Raw genomic sequence first — 17,359 nt, 5'->3', positions numbered from 1 at the left:
CTTTCTGCAACTTTGGGTGGTGTGGCTGGAGCTCTTGCTGGTGAAGACCAAGGCAAAACAGTCATTGAGTACCTAAAGAAGGTTTTTAAGTTTGTACATGTGCAGTGTCTCTCCAGAGTCACTCCCAGCTGTGACCAGCTGCCTGCAGACATCGCTGATGCTGGGACAAAGCGTGAGGAGCTGGGAATTGCAAGGGTGAGCAGCCTGAGTTTAATTAGTTCAGAATAGATGGAGAAGACAAAATAGTCGGGGGTTTTCCTCTGGTCACAGTGAGGAAAGCTGCAGGCTCCTGTCAGAACTATCACACCACCCGGGCTGCTCTACAGCTTTGGGCTTGCCTTTGGCAGGGTTTAATTCTCTGGGGCTTCATCTGAGCAGTGAAAACGGCGTGGTCTTTTCTCATGGGAAACAACTGAGACATCCACCCCCAAACCAGCCTCAGACATGGGGCAGCAGGGAAGGACCTCAAGGCTGCGTCCCAAACCCCCACACTACTGCTGTACCCCAGGGTGAGGGCCCAGACCTCACTGGGTGTTTGGTGATACCTGACTGGAGCAGCTCAGCAGGGAGGGGGGTGCCCCGTGATGCCCAATGAGCACTTCACTCCTGAGCAGCAATGCTGCTGCTGGCACCTCATGATTGATTCCTGTAATTAACAGCATGGTGGCATGTCCAGGAGTAGCATGGCATGGGAGCCCTGGGCCCATTGTGGCAGCAGGGATGCTGCCCTCCTGCTTGTGGGGGTTACCCTGCAAGACCCTATAGGAGCATCCCTGCCCAGCCAGGCATCCAGAGCTTCCATGGGGTCCTGGCACAGGAGCCAGCACCATTCCCTGGGGCACACTTCAGCTGAGGAGGAGCCCATCACAATGAAACAGGGGAGCAGCTCCTCTGGAAAACCCTTCACTAGAGGAAAAACAATGGAAAACCTCCCAGAAAAGCTGCTGTTTCAGGAGGGTAGAATTCAGCCAAGCAGAAAAACATAAAGATCAAACCACCAGGTGGGCAGGAGCACTTACATGAGCACTCAAAAGCAGTTTCTGCCCAGCCTGTGGTGTTTCGGGGCCTCGGTCACCTTGAACAGGGGCAGTTCATGAGGATACCCCAGCACCAGCCCCATGCACGTGCTCAGGCCTTTTGACCAATTTGATTAAAAGGAGACATGTGCTCTCAGCCCTGCATGGGAACAGAGCTCACGGTTCAAGCCAGGGAGGCCTTGTACTGTCAGGGGTTTGTCTGACACAGTCAGTATTAAGCAAACAACCTCGAATGGGGTAACAACTCCAGAAAGACCAGATTTAATATTTCGGGTGAAAAAGGAAAGGTGGGGAGCTCCATTTTCTCCTGGTTTTCACCAGGGAGGTTATCACAGTTTGCAAAGTGCTGCTGGGGGAAGAAAGATTGAAACCAGCTCCTTGTGCTCTGCCACTTAATTAATTTTAGCACTTTACAGTAAAACACAATTTGGCCCCACTTCTATAAATGAGAAGACAGAGCAGTGAAAATGCCCTGCTCACCCAGCTGTGTTGCACACCCCAAACAGGCTGCAGCCAGACATGGGAGCTTTTCCACCTGAATATTAAACAAGGAATGTAAGGTAATTCAAGCCTCCTAAAATTAAAAGTTTAAATCCATTTACATTTACAAACCCTGTAATTAAGTAATAAACCAAAATATTACAGCTTGTGCTCTAAATGTGAATTCAAGAGCATGTGTCTAAAATTACATTCCAGCCCCTTATTTGTTTAGCCTGCTGCTGTCCCTGCTTGCAGGAAGGAAAAAAATTGCATGGAGAAGCAGGAATGAAATCCCTGAGTCCCAGAGCCACGGCGGGTCCCTTCTGCTATAGTCTGAGCAGGCTCAGCCAGGCTTTTACTCCCAAAGCTCTTGAGGCACCTGCAACAGCACAAGCATCTTCCATCCGCATGAGCAAGTGTGCCAGTACCTAACCCCATCCCATGCCCAACCTGCTTCTGCCAAAACCCTGTGACAGAGCCCATCCCCACCCTGTGACCTGTCCTGAGGTGACTGCTTGGAGATACTCGTTGTGCCCCATCACACAGGCTCTCACGTACCAAAATATGGCAAAGGCCTGGGTGCTCATCGCTTCGGCAACAGCTCCTCTGTGTGGGACCATGCTGGGGCTCGAGGCAACTCAGCTGCTCCCGGTGGCCTCTGCCCCGCTGCCTTTGAGCAAGGTGACAGCAGCACAGATGCCACACATCTGCTCTTTTATTTGCAGTCTTGGCAAAGAAATGAAGGGAGAGGTAAGTGGAATAAAAGCAGTAGGTAACGCAGAGCTGCTGTGCTTTACATTTCCCACGGTGACGAAAACAAATCGCCCTGCGTGAAGTGCGGCCATGTTTGGGGGGAGAGAGGAGCTGGGGAGGTTGTTCTGTTAGGGGGGATTTTTTAAAGGACTATTTCCTCTTGGGGTGTCCTGTCTGCTCAGCACAAAGCACAGCCCCATACTGCCACTGCCAAGGGTCCCGCCAGTCACTTAGCAAGGGCTTGCAGCAGGGCCAGCGTGCAAATGGCTTCAGGAACCTTCTTGGTTCAGCCTCTCTCACCCATCATGTCAACATCAGTTACTGCTTTATGAACGTTTAAAGGCCTCAGGTACACGTGCACAGTCTGCTACAGCACGGTTTTCCCCCAGCATGGCAGGGAGGAGACACCAGTTCCATCCCAGTGACATGCTGGGACCCGCAGCACAGCTGTGTCTGATTACGGGTCTGGCAGCAGGTGCCATCCGCCGTTCCCTCCTCTTCACCCCCAAGGGAAAGACAACATGCCCAAGACCTTCATCTCCCTGTGCCAGGGGCACCTGCTCTCATCTGTGACTTCCCCCTGTGACTCCTTCCCCTTCTTCTTTTCCCTTTCATCCCACTGCACCGCTGGAGCAGCACGGGCAGCCTCTGCTGTTCAGAGCTTCTCCTTCATTTCTCTCTGCGTTTTAAGCTCTGTGAGGCAGAGCCCAGAGCCTTTAAAACTACAGACATCAGTTATCGCCACAGGCTTTTCGTCCCACGCAAGGGTGCAATAGGCAATGCAAATAGCACAAACAAAATGTTTGATATTTAATGATCCTACTCTGGATGGGGAAGATGTGCTCTTGAGCAGGAGTTGCTTTCTCAAGCTGCTGCAATGCAGAAGGATCCCTGTCTTTCATGACTAATTGAGCCCTAATGATTTTCCTTTATCACCCAAAATGAAAACAAAAGATTTAAGGGGTAGTTCAGTTCACTGTGGTGCTGTGGGTCCTTCTATTCATTTATTATTCCCCACAAAAGCCATGCTTTGACTCGTTCTTCTGAACCCACTTCTCTCTGCTGTTGCTGCTGCTTTTGTATCAGTCGCCTTGCCTCTGACAATCTGAAAACAGCTGCTATGGCTCATGCAGCCTCTGCCGGCAGCAAAGGCCCCTGGACCATGCCCATTTGCCACACCATCCTCCAAAAACTTGTGGATTTGGGCTTTTCAAAACAAGTGTGAATTCCCAGGGTCACATAGGCAGGCACTGTGCTGGGAGGGAGGCATGGGCGCACAGCCGGCTCCAAGGCACAGGAAGGAGCTCACCCTCAGCTTCCATGCCAGGAATGCCAGAAAAGACCAGGGTAGAGCAGATCTTAAAGCAACAATGCTTCATTCTCTGCAGCCGGGAGGCAATGATTTGGGATGAGACGCTTGCTTGCCCTGACTCCCTGGAAGTGAAGCCTACTGCCCCCCTTCCCAGCAGGCTGCCTCTCTCACCAGCAGCAGGGTGCATATTTAACAGGGAGAAGAAAGGGAAGACTTGTTTTTCCAAGGAAAACACCCAGCGTGTGCATCACACACACCTGCCCCTGCACTGAGCCCTGCGTTCAAGCAGAGGCTCTGAGGTAAGGCAAAGAGGGGGCTGAAGATAATCTTGCAGCCAAGTAACTCTGCAGATGGCAGTGGCTCAAATCACTATACAGCTCTTTTGGGCTATTTGCTGCAATTAAGGCTGGGCTCCAAGGTGCCACTGCAGCCCCACGACAGGATTCTGAATCTCTGCTCTTTTTCAAAGCCACCTCCAGAGCTGTCCTTGAGACATCAGCGCTGGGGTTAATTGGAATCAACAGGAAAATTGGCCTCCAGAGGGAGAAACGCAGATGCCGGGTGTGTGTGAGCTAGGGGGAAAGAAGCCGCACTGCTGCAGGGGCCCCAATGTCCCTTTGCACTGCAGCAGTGGGTAGCAGCACCCACGAGAGCAGTGGCTCCGCATCTGCCCTAAGCCCACTGCCCGCACCCCAGCAGCCAGACCCCAGCATGGAAAGCCCATGGGCGTCGGTGCTGCTGCCGAATGCAAGCAGTCCCCCTGTGCCCATGGGAAAGGCTGAGGATGGATTTGGCCCTTGCAGCTGCCACCTCTCTGACTTCAGTGTGGGCACCGAGCTCACCGCTGGGGTGCTGATGGGATCTCCAGGGGGGAGAAAAGCAGAGCTGGAGCCTGGCCACAGGCTGCTGAAACACAAAAGCTGGGTTTTGTGAAGAGCAAGGCCACCCCCTACCTCCCTTGCCCCTACGAGGTGCTCTGGCAGCGGTGCGGAGTTGCAGACTCACGTCATTTTTCTAAGTATTCCTCATCTCCTTCAACGCCGTTAACCACACTGTTTCAATTAACAGACCTGAACCACTGAGCAGACCTGTCCTGCACTAATATGTTATTAATTGGGTCAGCTTGGATGGCAGCAATATTGAGCGCCATGCAGCTCTGAGCTTTCATCTTCTGATCAGGCTCATTTAATTGATCTAATCGCGTCCCCCCTGTCACAGGGGCCCTCTTCACTTTATCCCTCCCTACCCACCTCCGAGTAATCAGATACATCTTCTGCATTGTCTGGTATCAGCTACACACTGAAGAGAGTCATATCTAATTTACAGTACTCTCCCAAGAAAAATCAATGATTGTTTACATTACTATCCTACAATCCCCATTTTAAAGTAATTCATGGCAGGCTCAGGGCTATTAATTTTATTAGTGGGCAGATATTATTCTGCTCCATTGATCCCCGGTTGATGCAATTACCAGTTGCGAAGCTAGCGCTGAAAGTCTGAAAATTTCAGTTCTGTTTGCAGACTGAAGCTCTGTGTTAAAAATGTGCCAAGCCAGATGCTGGTGGAGAGAACTGACTCAAAACAAACAAGGAACTGCCCACATTTTATAACTTCAATCCCTTTAAAGCAGGGGTACAGCCTGGACCCCAGTCATTCCCAAATGCCCCATGCCATAGGGAGAGACATACCCAAATACGCTCTTCAAGCCTCCCAAGTCCTACAGTTCATAGAAAACTCATCATCGTGGTTTATCAGTTAGCTGAAACATTCGCTGCTGTGAATGGGAAATTTTACAGATGAAACTAAGTTTGGCCCTGTCTGCACAGAAAATAAACCAAAAGCCAGGACAGGTCCGTGTCCAGCTGAGCGCGCATTCCGCTCTGTTTGCAGAGGATGAATTTCACCCAGAGGCCTCAGGTTGCCTTTTCCTCTTCTCCATGTAAAAAAATTAAAAGCAGAGCAGTGTGGGAAAACTGAGACACAATGGGGCAAATCAAACATCACCAGGAAATCCAACAGCACAGGATCTGATCATTAGAGGTGTGAGGGGTCCTGTGGGGCAGGAGAGTACAGGAATTCCCATCAATAGGGTCCACCACATTAAGAGGCCATGTGGGTGCCCAGTGTGGATCCCAAGGCACAAAACCTTCATTTTAGACAGTAGAAATTAAAAAATGTAGTTTGGATTAAAAATAAGGGCTCACCCTTAAGCAGCTTGGAAAAACTTCAGCTCAACCGCATCCTTTTGATCACGGACAGAAATGGGCTTTTTGTGCATTTGCGTGTCAATAAAAACCTGCCACTCAAGGAACAGGATAAAAGAGAGAAAAGAAAGACAGTCCTTGCCCCAGCTGAGACCTGAGACTGGCTCCAGAGTGCCCCCAGAAGAACTGCTGGTTCCTGACGAGCAGTAATGCTCTGGAGAGGCTGATTGATTGATTTACAGGACCTACCGCTTTCAGCTAGGATGGTGGTTTGACATTATAAACCAGCAGTCTCGTTTCCAATGCCAAACAAATAAACGAAGAAAGAAATGCTTCTCTCCACAATTGAGAGATGTTGTGCAGCTGGGAAGCTGCATGGTGCCGCGGGAGGGTCTGTGCTGAGGGCTTGGTGAGCTGCCCCACAGCCAGGATGTGAGAGCAGAATCCATGCCTTTTGGCTGGGATGCTCCTCACTGCCTGCCTTCTGGTCCCTGCTCCTGGCAGGCTCAGACACTGAGATTCATCTTAGGGGCAGCGGTGGCAGCATCCCTAAGTGCCCCTGGCACCCCTGGCTGGGGTAAGAGTGTGGCACATACCTACCCTCAGTGGGGTGTTTGGGGGGTGGAGGAGTGGGCACAGCAACTTCCCAACCCCAATGGCTCTTACCCTCATCATGAACAAAGGTGTTTCTCAAGGTGGTGCTGAAATAGAAGTTTAGATTCATGAGAAATTCTGCTCCTGAAAAGGATGGATTTTAGCATTTCCCTGTCCTTATGCTTTTTAAACTATCTAAAGTATGCCTATGTAGGTTTTTTTAACCCTTTTGGAGAGGGCAGGATTGGGGTCGAAGCTTGCTGTTCCTGTGGGAACTGGGGTGTGAACAGCTGGAGCACCATGACCTGTGTGCTGCAGAGGTTTTTGGAGCCCAGAGCAAGGACCAAGCCTGTTAACAGCTCTCTCTAGGCAGACCAGAAACACATTAGCCCAGTGCCTTTCCTGGTGCTTGACACCTTTCACCGGGGTATATTATAAGCAAAGCCCTCCCCTGCCTCTCCATCCTGATAGCCCAGAGTCCCTCACTGGAAACTGTGATAGCGTTTGGCTCATCAGCATATCAGGATCTGTTTTATTTTATCTGCCCACAAAAGCCTGCATGCAGGGATAGATCAGATTAACATGGCTGATGAAAAAATCCTCCTCTTTATCCTCTCTGACAGCAGCAGCCCTTTATCAACAGTCTGAAAACAAAGTTTTCTGAGCCATAAGTTTTCTGCCTCGGGGGTTCATTTTTTATTTTTTTCTAGTAGAAGTTTATTTTTTCCTCAAGAAAAATCAAAATATTTTGATGGGAGATTTTTCAGCCATCCTTATGCATTAGACGTGGTGGCAGACAGGCCTGGCACATCAACATCTGCTCCTTCTCACTAGATTTAATTTAATATCTGGTGTATGAGCACTAACCCTCCCTCAGAGCTCCACTGGAACCAGCTCAATGAGATGTACCTGGCGTGGAGAGAAGAAAATAGCTCCTTTTCTGAGAGTTTCCAAATGCTTTTCCAGAGTGACCCTATCATCGTTTTATCCCCTCTTACAAAGCTAACTTCATAATGCCCTCCAATGAGGCTTTTGGGAGGAGAGTGTTATAAATTGCAGCTCAGTGAATCTGCCACTCACTGCTGCTAATATACTGCATTTATCCTTGCTGCTGCAGAGGCTGTGGCAGTGAAAGGAGGAGAGAAGGAGAAAAGTAATTACTTCCCTCTCAGCTTGTCACCAAATCCCTTCATCAGCTCTCTCACGTCTTTCTCAGCTCTGTTAGTGACTCGCCACGCTCTGTCATGCGGGGACTGGATTCAGTGGCACTGGTGTTAATGGGGCATGAGGATGGGAAAGCGGTTGTGTACCACAGGTACTGGGAGCCCCCTTGGTGCCCAGCATGCCCCATGCTGTCCTGCTTCATGCACTAACTCCCATGAGTCCAAATGGCTGCTTGAATGCCATTAGGATCTCCTAATCGTGATATGGGTTTATTTCAACCAGGAAGTCTTATCCCCAAAGCATCCCCAGTGTAGAATAAGGGGAGTTGTCCTCTCCATTTTTTGGATGTTTTCTATTTAAATATCCTTCAAAGGTTACAGATATGAGAGAGCCCAGTGTTAAACTCTCTGTCCCCCAGAGAGGGCTCAAACTCCACATCCTCATTCAGTGATGTGGATCAGACAGACACTGAGTTAAAAGCAAAGATACTGAATCATGAAATAAAGCCAAAATGAGGCCAATTTGCTGGTTGGTGCAGAGATTTCGAGGAGCAGCATCATCTTTCTAACATCTGAAATTAGGTGGGATATCAAGAAGCCCTTATCTGGGGCATGTATTAAATTGAAGACAAATATTTTGACCAGCACATTACGAGACATTTTATTGTTTTCCTTTAAGTCCTGCAAGGTCAAATAAAAGACAATCAGCAAGGGCCATTTTCCTCAGGGAAGGTGGTGGACATGGGGACCAGTGGTGATGCAGTGAAGGTATCCCGCTTAACCAGCCTGGCACTGCCATCATTGGGGTGTCATGCACTGAAACCAATGTGCCATGTGATAAATTTGATGCACTTCATGCTGAAATTGATGCATCACCTTTGGAATCAAATTTATCACATCTTCCATCACACTCCATATACTGAATCAGAGTCACCACCTACTGAATTAAAAACTTCACATGCAGTTCACATCACATCATAAATCAGGCCAAAATGGAATTAAATGCATTGTATGCTAAGAACTCATTCATCACCCTATAAATTAAACATGGGACACGCCTCTTAGGGTGGATGTGCCCAGATAAAGCCTGCAGAGTCCACTGGGGAAAACATGACACCACTGAAGTCACTGAGGGCTTGGCCATTAATTTCAGTTATTTCTTTCAATGCCAGAATCTACTGTGTACCACGTCTAGCTCTGTCCTGGACCAGCCCAAAACTTGCATAGCCAGCAACATCTGCTTTACTGACTCCTGCTGAACCATCCACACTCTCCACTGGGAGGTTTAGGTTAAGAGCCTGGAGGAGAGAAGTAACTTGGACTCCAGCTCTGCTCCTGCATGGGGCAATGGCAGCAAGAAGCTGAGAGGGCTTTGCACTCCTTGCTGTCAGCTACCACACAGCATGGCACACACTCGGCACCTCTTGTCTTCAAAGGACCGTGCTCCACAAAAAGCCAGGCTAAAAGTTCCATGTCCTTGTTCCTGGAGAGGAGGATCTTTCTCCTGAGCCCTCAGCAGAGCTGCACAGGGCTGGGCTGGGGGGCTCTGCTGCATGCCTGACACCCTTTTTGCAGTCTTTGGACTTCAAGCAACAGGAGGAAAAAAATCAGGCTCAGGGATCCATGTGGTGCCAGAGCATCGCAGAGTTGAGCCCTTGGCAGCAGGCATTGCTAGTCCTGCATGACAGGCAGGAAACGGAACACAGAGCAATGGGGCAAAGATAATTCTTAAATAAACCTCCTTTTCATTACCTACATTCATTTTGGCTTTTCTGACAGCACCTCCCTGTGCACTTTCACAGCACAGGAACCTTATTCCTGTCCATTCCTGTTCCCCAGGGAAATGCGAGACAAACTTCCAGCTCATCTGAAACGCAAGGCAGTCAGATACATCCTTGGATCTAGTCCACAGTCTTCCCTTTTATTTTCCTATTCATCTGGTCCTCTCAAAATCTGCTCAGGAGCAATTAGAGCCTGTCAGCTAGAAGCTGATGCAACTTCTATTTAATTAGCCCAGCAGCCAATAAAGATCTCATTCATCAATATCTCATGGAAGGTGTGGTTGGTGGGGGGAGATTTGTCATTTCTTCCATACATCCAGATGGCTGCGGAGCATCTATCAGCGATCCAGTCACATGCATGGGCTCATCTGAGGAGGCAGACCAGCTGGGAGACATCTGTCCAGAAAGCAGTTACAGGAGAAAATGGTGCAAGAATGTCCCAGATGCTCTGGTAGCAAGTCCCATTGGTAACTCAGTCTGCAGACCATGGATAACCTGGGCAGCAAGTGACCGTGGTGGGATGAGCAACTTTCACAGAATCATAGAATCAGCTAGGTTGGAAAAGACCTTTAAGATCGCCAAGTCCAACCATTATCCCAGCACTCCCAAGACCACCACTAAACCACGACAGCGAGGGCCTCATCCACACAGTTTCTGAACACTTCCAGGGACGGTGACTCCACCACTGCCCTGTGCAGCCTGTTCCAATGCATGATCACCTTCTCTGTGAGGAAAGTTTTCTTAATATCCAATCTAAACCTCCCCTTGTGAAGCTGTTACCTCTTATCCTATCACTGTTACCTCAGAAAGAGATCAGCCACCCACTCTCTCCATCCTCCTTTCAGGTAGCTGTAGAGAGCAATAAGGTCCCTCCTGAGGCACCTTCTCTCCACACTAAACAACCAGTTCCCACAGCCATTCCTCATCAGACTTGTGCTCCAAACCCTTCACCAGCTCTGTTGCTCTTTTCTGGACCCACTCCAGCACCTCAATGTCTCTCTTGCAGTGAAGGGCCCAGAACTGAATGCAGTATTCAAGATGCAGCCTCACCAGTGCTGAGTACAGTGGGGCAGTAGCTTCCCTAGTGCTGCTGGCCACGCTATTTCTGATAAAAGCCAGGATGCCATTGGCCTTGGGAGTCCTTTTTCTCTTCTGACCCATTTCTATGCCCTTCCCAGCAACACAAAAGGGCAGAGATGAATTGAAGGAGGCTTGAAGAGATAGGGTTTTGCTCCATACCTGCTGCCTTTGCCATTGGAAGGCATGAAAGCTCCTCTCACTACGATGTCTCACTGAGAATAAACACACTAGAGATGGGAAAGCAGGAGAGGGGAAATTAATACCCAGACTGACAGATCTCAGCAAAGTTTTGGGGTGTTCAATATGACAGAGAAAGCCTTTGGGGAGACACCCTCTTGCCTGAAAGCTTCTCCTTACATTGACTGTCAGCGTATTAAATACTTGCCTGCCCTTCTCGTGCCAGACCACCAAAACAGGACACTTTTGGGTTGGGCTTTTCCCAGAGGCTGGGCAGGGTGGCCAGGAGGATGGGAGGGGAACATAAACCTGTACCCATGAGGTCACTGTACTTTGTGTCACAAAAAGGAGGATTCACCAGTTCAGACCTGCAGGAGTGGGTCCCTGTGGGAGTTGCTTGCCAACATTGTTTGCAGCTTCACCATCACAATTCATTGAACTAAAAACAAAATAATCAGTTATCACAGGACAGTTCATAGATTACAAACAGGAGTGATGGCAACTTCATCGTTAATGATTATGAGAAAGCAGCTTAATAGTTTGGTTCCTTGTGGCTGGTTTGATTTGTAAGACACAGCAGCTGGTGTAAGCAAAGCAGGTAATTGGAGCCAGTTTACCCTTGTTGTGTCCAGCTGGTAGCTGCACTTCACAAAGTTGCATATTCATTTTTTCTCAAACATTAACCCCCATCAGCAGAAGATGGAGCATGGAGCTGCAAATGGAACCACTTCAAAAGATGGGAGATACCTGGGCACCAGATGACCAGCAGCTTCTTCCTGGATGTTGCTGTGGTCAGCAGATCCCCCCAGCATTCATTCACAGAGAAAATGCCTGTGCTCAGCTCAGGGGTCTGAGCCACCTGGCTCTTCAGTAGTTATTAACAGGAATATCATAGCTGGAATATTACCGTGATTGATGCTGCATCAATCAGCTGGAAAAGCGTTAAGCAAGCCTCAAAAAGAAGCGAGATGAAGCCTTAGATACCAGGCTAAGATGTCCATATAATGGGGATTACTCCAGGATTGAAAACAGATGTGCAGACAGGCTGAAATACACAGCTGTGCCCTCTCCCTGCTGCTCCATGCTGGCCACCCCTAGTTCCAAGGGAAGTGAGTAATGAGTGCTTACATTGCAATTGGGGATGGGCAATTAGCAGAGGGCACATACAAACTGTATTCAGCATGAGTCTATGGTTTTACTGCTTATCAAATAAAAAGTAGTGAAGAAACATTCTTTATCGACACATTATTTCAAGCCAAGCTGTGGTGCTTGCCTGCTTTTGTTCTGTTCCACCAAGTCTTGTTTGATTTGGCTTATTTTTGCTTAAGACCAATGTGATACACTCCACTCAGAGTTGCCAACGTTAGTCATTTTTGCTGGTGTGACATTTGGTATTTCAGAACTCCTGGGGGGAAGGGGGGGGGGGGTGCTTTTAAGGAGAGTCTCAGATTTTCTTGCATTAAAATACAATATCTGTGGCTAGGCCACTTGTGGAGAAACTGACGTGCAACATCCAGCTTCCCAAACCCAAAAGCAAACAAACAAACAAACAACCTCCACAAAATCAACCAACCAAACAAAACACTCTCAAATGTGTTATCTTTTAATCATCTGTGATTTTCAAACAATATTCCCTTGGGGAACCCAACTCACAGATTTTTCTGCTAACAAAAGATAATTTTACTTGAGAACAAATTCATTCCTCATCTCCAAAGCCTAGCTCGCACACTAGTGAATTCCTGTATTGTGTACACAAAGCCCATGGTCAGAAACCACAGGGCAGAAATGGCCAAGTGCCCAGCACGTGTTCCAAAGGGGTGCTTCATGCTTCTTTCGAGTTCCATGTTCTAATGTTTTTTTTCTCCAAGAAGATGCCCCAGATCTCCCTGAGGGATGCGTCAGGATTTCCCATCAGGTGTAGCACCCTCCTTGCTTCAACTGAAGCCGTCTACGCAAAAAACAACCTTCCCAGGCAGACACTGGTACTTCAGCCCTTTCTATACCCTTCACCCTCTGCTCAGACCTGGATCAGGCAGAGAGGAAGCTGCTGCAGACCACGGATGTTTTACCAGCTCCTGGTACTGAACGTTTCCCAGTGCTGCCCCCGGTGCTTTACCAAGGACCAAATCCATCAGGTTCTTCTGGGTATCTCTTTTCTATGAAGGCTCCAGGTGGTCTCCTCACTCCCATGCTTGTGCTCAGGGAGGACCTGTCTTTTAAAGCACTTACAAACTGAACATACCCAGCAAGCTCCGGGTTGGGAGAGAAAAACATCTGCTTTTACCAGCCCATCATGTTAAGTTTCTATGTTTAAGATGACTTCATAAACTAAGAAAATAATAACAGGTCTAAGCACTCTGATCTCTGCTTATAAGAATTGGAGGGAATAAATCTAAAATATTAGCCTCAAGGATCGGATGTAATTCAAAGTGTCAGTGCTAGTTCTCCTACTGCACTTTGTAGGTTTAGAGAATAAACTTGTTTGCTAGCAAACAATCATCTTAAACAAGATCATTATTAATCCCAAATACAGCTGTCAAAAAGACTGAGATTGTAAACTAAGAAGGGAACAAGAAAAACCTGGTAATTTGTTTGTTAAATATTTGCAAACTGTCATACCAATAATGGATAATAAGAAAATTCTGGCCCTCCAGAACTGATGCATAACACAAAGCTTTGCTGTATTGCACCTGAACTATTATCTATAGCACATTTATTATTATAATAGATTAAAAACAAGTTTCCTGGCTGAAAAACAAGATCAATTTGAGCTCAAGCTATTTGGATGTTTTCTAAATGTTGTAATTAAAATGCAGCATGAATGTTCCTTGGGAAAAGTGAAAAAAAAAAGAGAGAGAGAGAAGAATAGCCTTACTAGAATTACATACACCATTCAGCTCTGACTCAGTAACCTGAGAGAAAAATAACAAGCAAAATTGTGTTTGTGTGCAGTCAGACATTTCTCATCTTCAGGGCTTGATGCAGGGCCTAAGCTAACAGAGCTTTTCCTACTGCATCAGGATCCAGCCCCAGGCTTGAGAATTTGATGTAGGCAGTCAGCCTAGATTGCACTGAGCTCCCTGTGCAAGTCAGGATTTGATTAGAGTCCAGCAAAGAAACCCAGCTGAGCATTATCTTGCTACAAAGAGAGCTGTAGTTTATGGGGAAAACAAAACCCAAGCAACTGTAGAAAGAGATAAAGGAGCCACCTGTGTGAAAGGTTTCACAAATGCCTGGGGGATGGAAATGGTCCCGAGTGACATTTGACCCCTGCCCAGTGTTATCACAGACATCAAAACCTGCAGGAGACAAATATGATTCTCACCTCCCTGGGCAATTAGAGGCACACAGGCACTTCCCAGAAGCTGCCTGCCACCCTGCAGAATTGGGCTCTTTTGTTCTGGTAAAGAAGTGACTAGTGAGTTACAGAACCTCTCTAAATAAATGCATTCTCTTATGTCTTTTAATCATAAGCCCTGCAAGGCTCCTAATACCCACATGTGCGATCCACATCAGCCCATCAGATCAGTTTATCAAAGGGGCCTAATTTAATCCCAGTCTTTGATGGAGACAGGAGTGGCCAAAGTCTGTCTTAATGATTTGCTACATTTACTTAGCTTGCAGATCTGTGGCGTGAAGGGCACTTGACTCCAAGCACAGCATTGATAATGGGAAGGACACCTTTATGAGGAAAAGTGCCTTCTCTTCCTCTAACAAGCTGAAAAGGGGCTCAAAACTTTCAGAGTTGAGCAAGTTCAGCCAAGGTGCATCTTTTAAAACCACTGGGATGTATTCTGTTCCTTGTCAGCCCAGTAGGTCAGTTGGCCCCAGGAGACACAATACACTGACACCAGCTAAGAAACGCTGAGCAGATGTGAGCAGAAACCCAAAGGAAGGAGCCCAAATCCCAGTCTTTAAGGGACGCTGAACGATGAACAGCATTAGGATTAAACACACTGAAGATCAGATTCTTATGGAAAAGCTAGAAGCCCAACCTTCTTCAGAAAGAAGAGTGGAGCAGTGTTTCACTCCACGGTAAGTGATGGATGTGTACACGCTTAAAAATCTGCAAAGAAACCCCCCAAACCTTTCCTAGGCAAAAAACATCTGATTCTGAAGCACCCAATGGCTTTTAATAGTTTTCAGCTCAAACAGAAGAGGGAACTCAGAGTCTGCATTAAGGAAGCTTGAGGAGTGCTGTGGGCTGTGAGAAATGAAGAGCAACCCCTTTGGTTTTAAGCAACATAACAAAAGGATGCTGCATAGGAGGATCAAAGAAGTCCTCCAATAGAAATTTAAAGGACTATACCAGCACCATTACCACAGAGGGATTCGTCATGGCACTATCACAGGTTCTGCAGAAGATGGATGGACCATCTGTCTTCAAACAGGCAAGGCCCTTTAGCTATTTTATAGAGAGTGCAAGTGCTCAGGACAACCTTGGGGAGGGGGGGGGAGAAGGAAAGGAAAACAGTAACATTGGCTTCAAAATCAGAGCCACAGCCAGCACACAGCAAAGGGTGAAATGCAAACATTACCCAGGCTGGCTAATCCCCACAAAGGGACTGCTGGTTAAAAGCATATCGAATTCTATATAAAGTGTCAGGAAGCAAAGCTGGTGCTGACAGACCATGAATGGCATGCAGGTGGGCTGGCCAGTGCTGGGACATGGGAACTGCAGCCCCCAGAGAGGCATCTGAGCATCCACTGGCCTCTGCTGAGCTCACGACACAGCAGGATCTGGACTGCATGGCCTCACATTGTGGGGAGCCACCATGACTGACAGCAGCTCACCTTTTTGAAAGGCGGCATCTCCTGGGGTCTGCTGAATTCCTGCTGGCCTGTATCAGCTCTGACTTGGGCAGGAAATATCCAAATTGGCACAGCACCTCTGAGAGGCTTCTGTCTTCGGTAGGGACAGCATGAAGGCCTACTTGGAGTGTTTTGATACACAGATTAAACAAATAAAGGCTTCAAACAGATTTGAGTAGAGCCAGACCTCAAAGCAACCAAATTCATTTTCACTCAAAGAAAACTCCTCTTGTGGGTGGGCACATAACACAGCGAGGTCTGGGACATGCCAGTTACCCGAGACCTGGTTGCTGTGTTGGGCAAGTAGATGAAGAAGGAGGAGAAAGTGCCTCACTGCAGGTGAGCAGCACAAGCGTGGGTATCTGTGTCAACTGCCCAGGCACACAGCCTGCTGCTCCTCACCCAACAGTTTCAGTAGCTGACGCCTGCCAGCACCACAGTAATAACAGGGGTCTCCCAGCAAAACACCAACACCAGGTTTTAAAACATGCCAGTCAAACCTGGGAAGGACACAGAGCCAGCCCCACTGACACCAGCAATCACTGCTCCAGCACTGCTAGCAGAGGAGCCAACCCCACTTCACCAGATGCAGTGTCCTCACTGATGGGAGATCTGTTGCAGATGCAGCCCACTGAGCACACACTAGTGCTGTGATGAACACAAGCCGAGTGGCTTTCTCCTACTACTCTGCAAGACTCACAAACTAACTGATGGCAGAGGGCTCCAGAGCCTCCAGCACAAGTGGGAGGCTGGAACGAGCAGCCTGACCTTAAATAATGTATGAACAAAGGCCAACTAAAACAACCTGGGTCCACAGGCAGCAGAAATGGACCCCCATGGCTGGTAACAGCAGCGTTTGGGGCCAGAAGTCCCTGCAGCTTGACAGGGTACAACACAAGGGCTGCCTGTGGGAAGCTAACTGGGCACAGGATAGATAGGAAGGACACACAGAGATACCGGACTACCCCAATAATTCTAAAGCTATTTGCCTGCAGAAGAAGGGGGCCTATAGAGATGCTGGGGGGGGACTCTTCGTTAGGGACTGTAGTGACAGGACAAGGGGTAACAGGTTAAAACTTAAACAGGGGAAGTTTAGATTGGATATAAGGAAGAAGTTCTTTACTGTTAGGGTGGTGAGGCACTGGAATGGGTTGCCCAAGGAAGTTGTGAATGCTCCATCCCTGTTGGTGTTCAAGGCTGGGTTGGACAGAGCGTTGGGTGACATGGTTTAGTGTGAGGTGTCCCTGCCCATGGCAGGGGGGTTGGAACTTGATGATCTTAAGGTCCTTTCCAACCCTAACTATTCTATGATTCTAAGATGCATTGGGCCACACAAGGCTGTGAGAAGGAGCCAGGGCCAAAACAAGCCAGGGCAGATGCCCTACTGCCACCCAGATATTGGCTCTGCCTGATTTCTGCCCAGACATGGTAGTCCTGTGGGCAAGAAGCTTTTCTGGCTGCAGAAAAGTGGGCAGCATTACCCAGGACAATCCCTAAGAAGGCATGCTGTTCCTGGCAGCAGAGAGGCTGCATGAGAGGAGGAAGGAATAAGCAAGGTGCTGATAGCTGGCAAAGTCATGAGGGAGAAGTCTGAGTAACTTCTGGGCAGGGAAGATCAGCATGTGGGACTGAGGGGGCTGACTGCTAGCAAAGGGAGTCATCTGGAGCTAACCTGAGAGACTGCAACAAGAGGAAAACCAAGCTGCAGTTTGGGAAGGGTACGTGTCTTCCACAAGTCAGTTCAGCTTCTTTTCCTTACACGCACAGGTAGCTGGAACAGGACAGGCCAAGCAGACTGAACAACATATGCAATGACAAAAAGTAATCTAAAAAGTGATGTTTGCTTGATTTTTGTGCCTTCAGCTTGCCTGCCAGTTGCCACACTGCTGGATTCCAACTACAGCTCCTCCTTGCTCCACCTGAATTGTTACACTCTGGGTTAGGGTTTTAGTTTCTGTAAGCATAT

The 17,359-nt window shown here is 48.2% G+C and overlaps 1 long non-coding RNA gene across 1 annotated transcript; it reads right to left on the bottom strand.

Moving 5' to 3' along the window:
• Positions 1-6,950: 6,950 nt before the first annotated feature.
• On the bottom strand, positions 6,951-15,723 carry LOC133276857 (uncharacterized). Its single transcript, XR_009746042.1, has 3 exons — positions 15,670-15,723; positions 9,300-9,410; positions 6,951-7,289 (listed from the first exon to the last, which is right to left on the bottom strand). It is a non-coding gene; the product is annotated as an uncharacterized LOC133276857 (long non-coding RNA).
• Between the last annotated feature and the right edge of the window lie 1,636 nt (positions 15,724-17,359).

This window comes from Pezoporus flaviventris, unplaced genomic scaffold (assembly GCF_033815535.1).
Source record: "Pezoporus flaviventris isolate CSIRO_AGI_PZ_B2104156 unplaced genomic scaffold, CSIRO_AGI_Pfla_v1 ptg000001l, whole genome shotgun sequence".
Taxonomy (NCBI): domain Eukaryota; kingdom Metazoa; phylum Chordata; class Aves; order Psittaciformes; family Psittacidae; genus Pezoporus; species Pezoporus flaviventris.
Note: the sequence above shows the minus strand (reverse complement) of the source record. Positions and strands in the feature narration are given on the sequence as shown.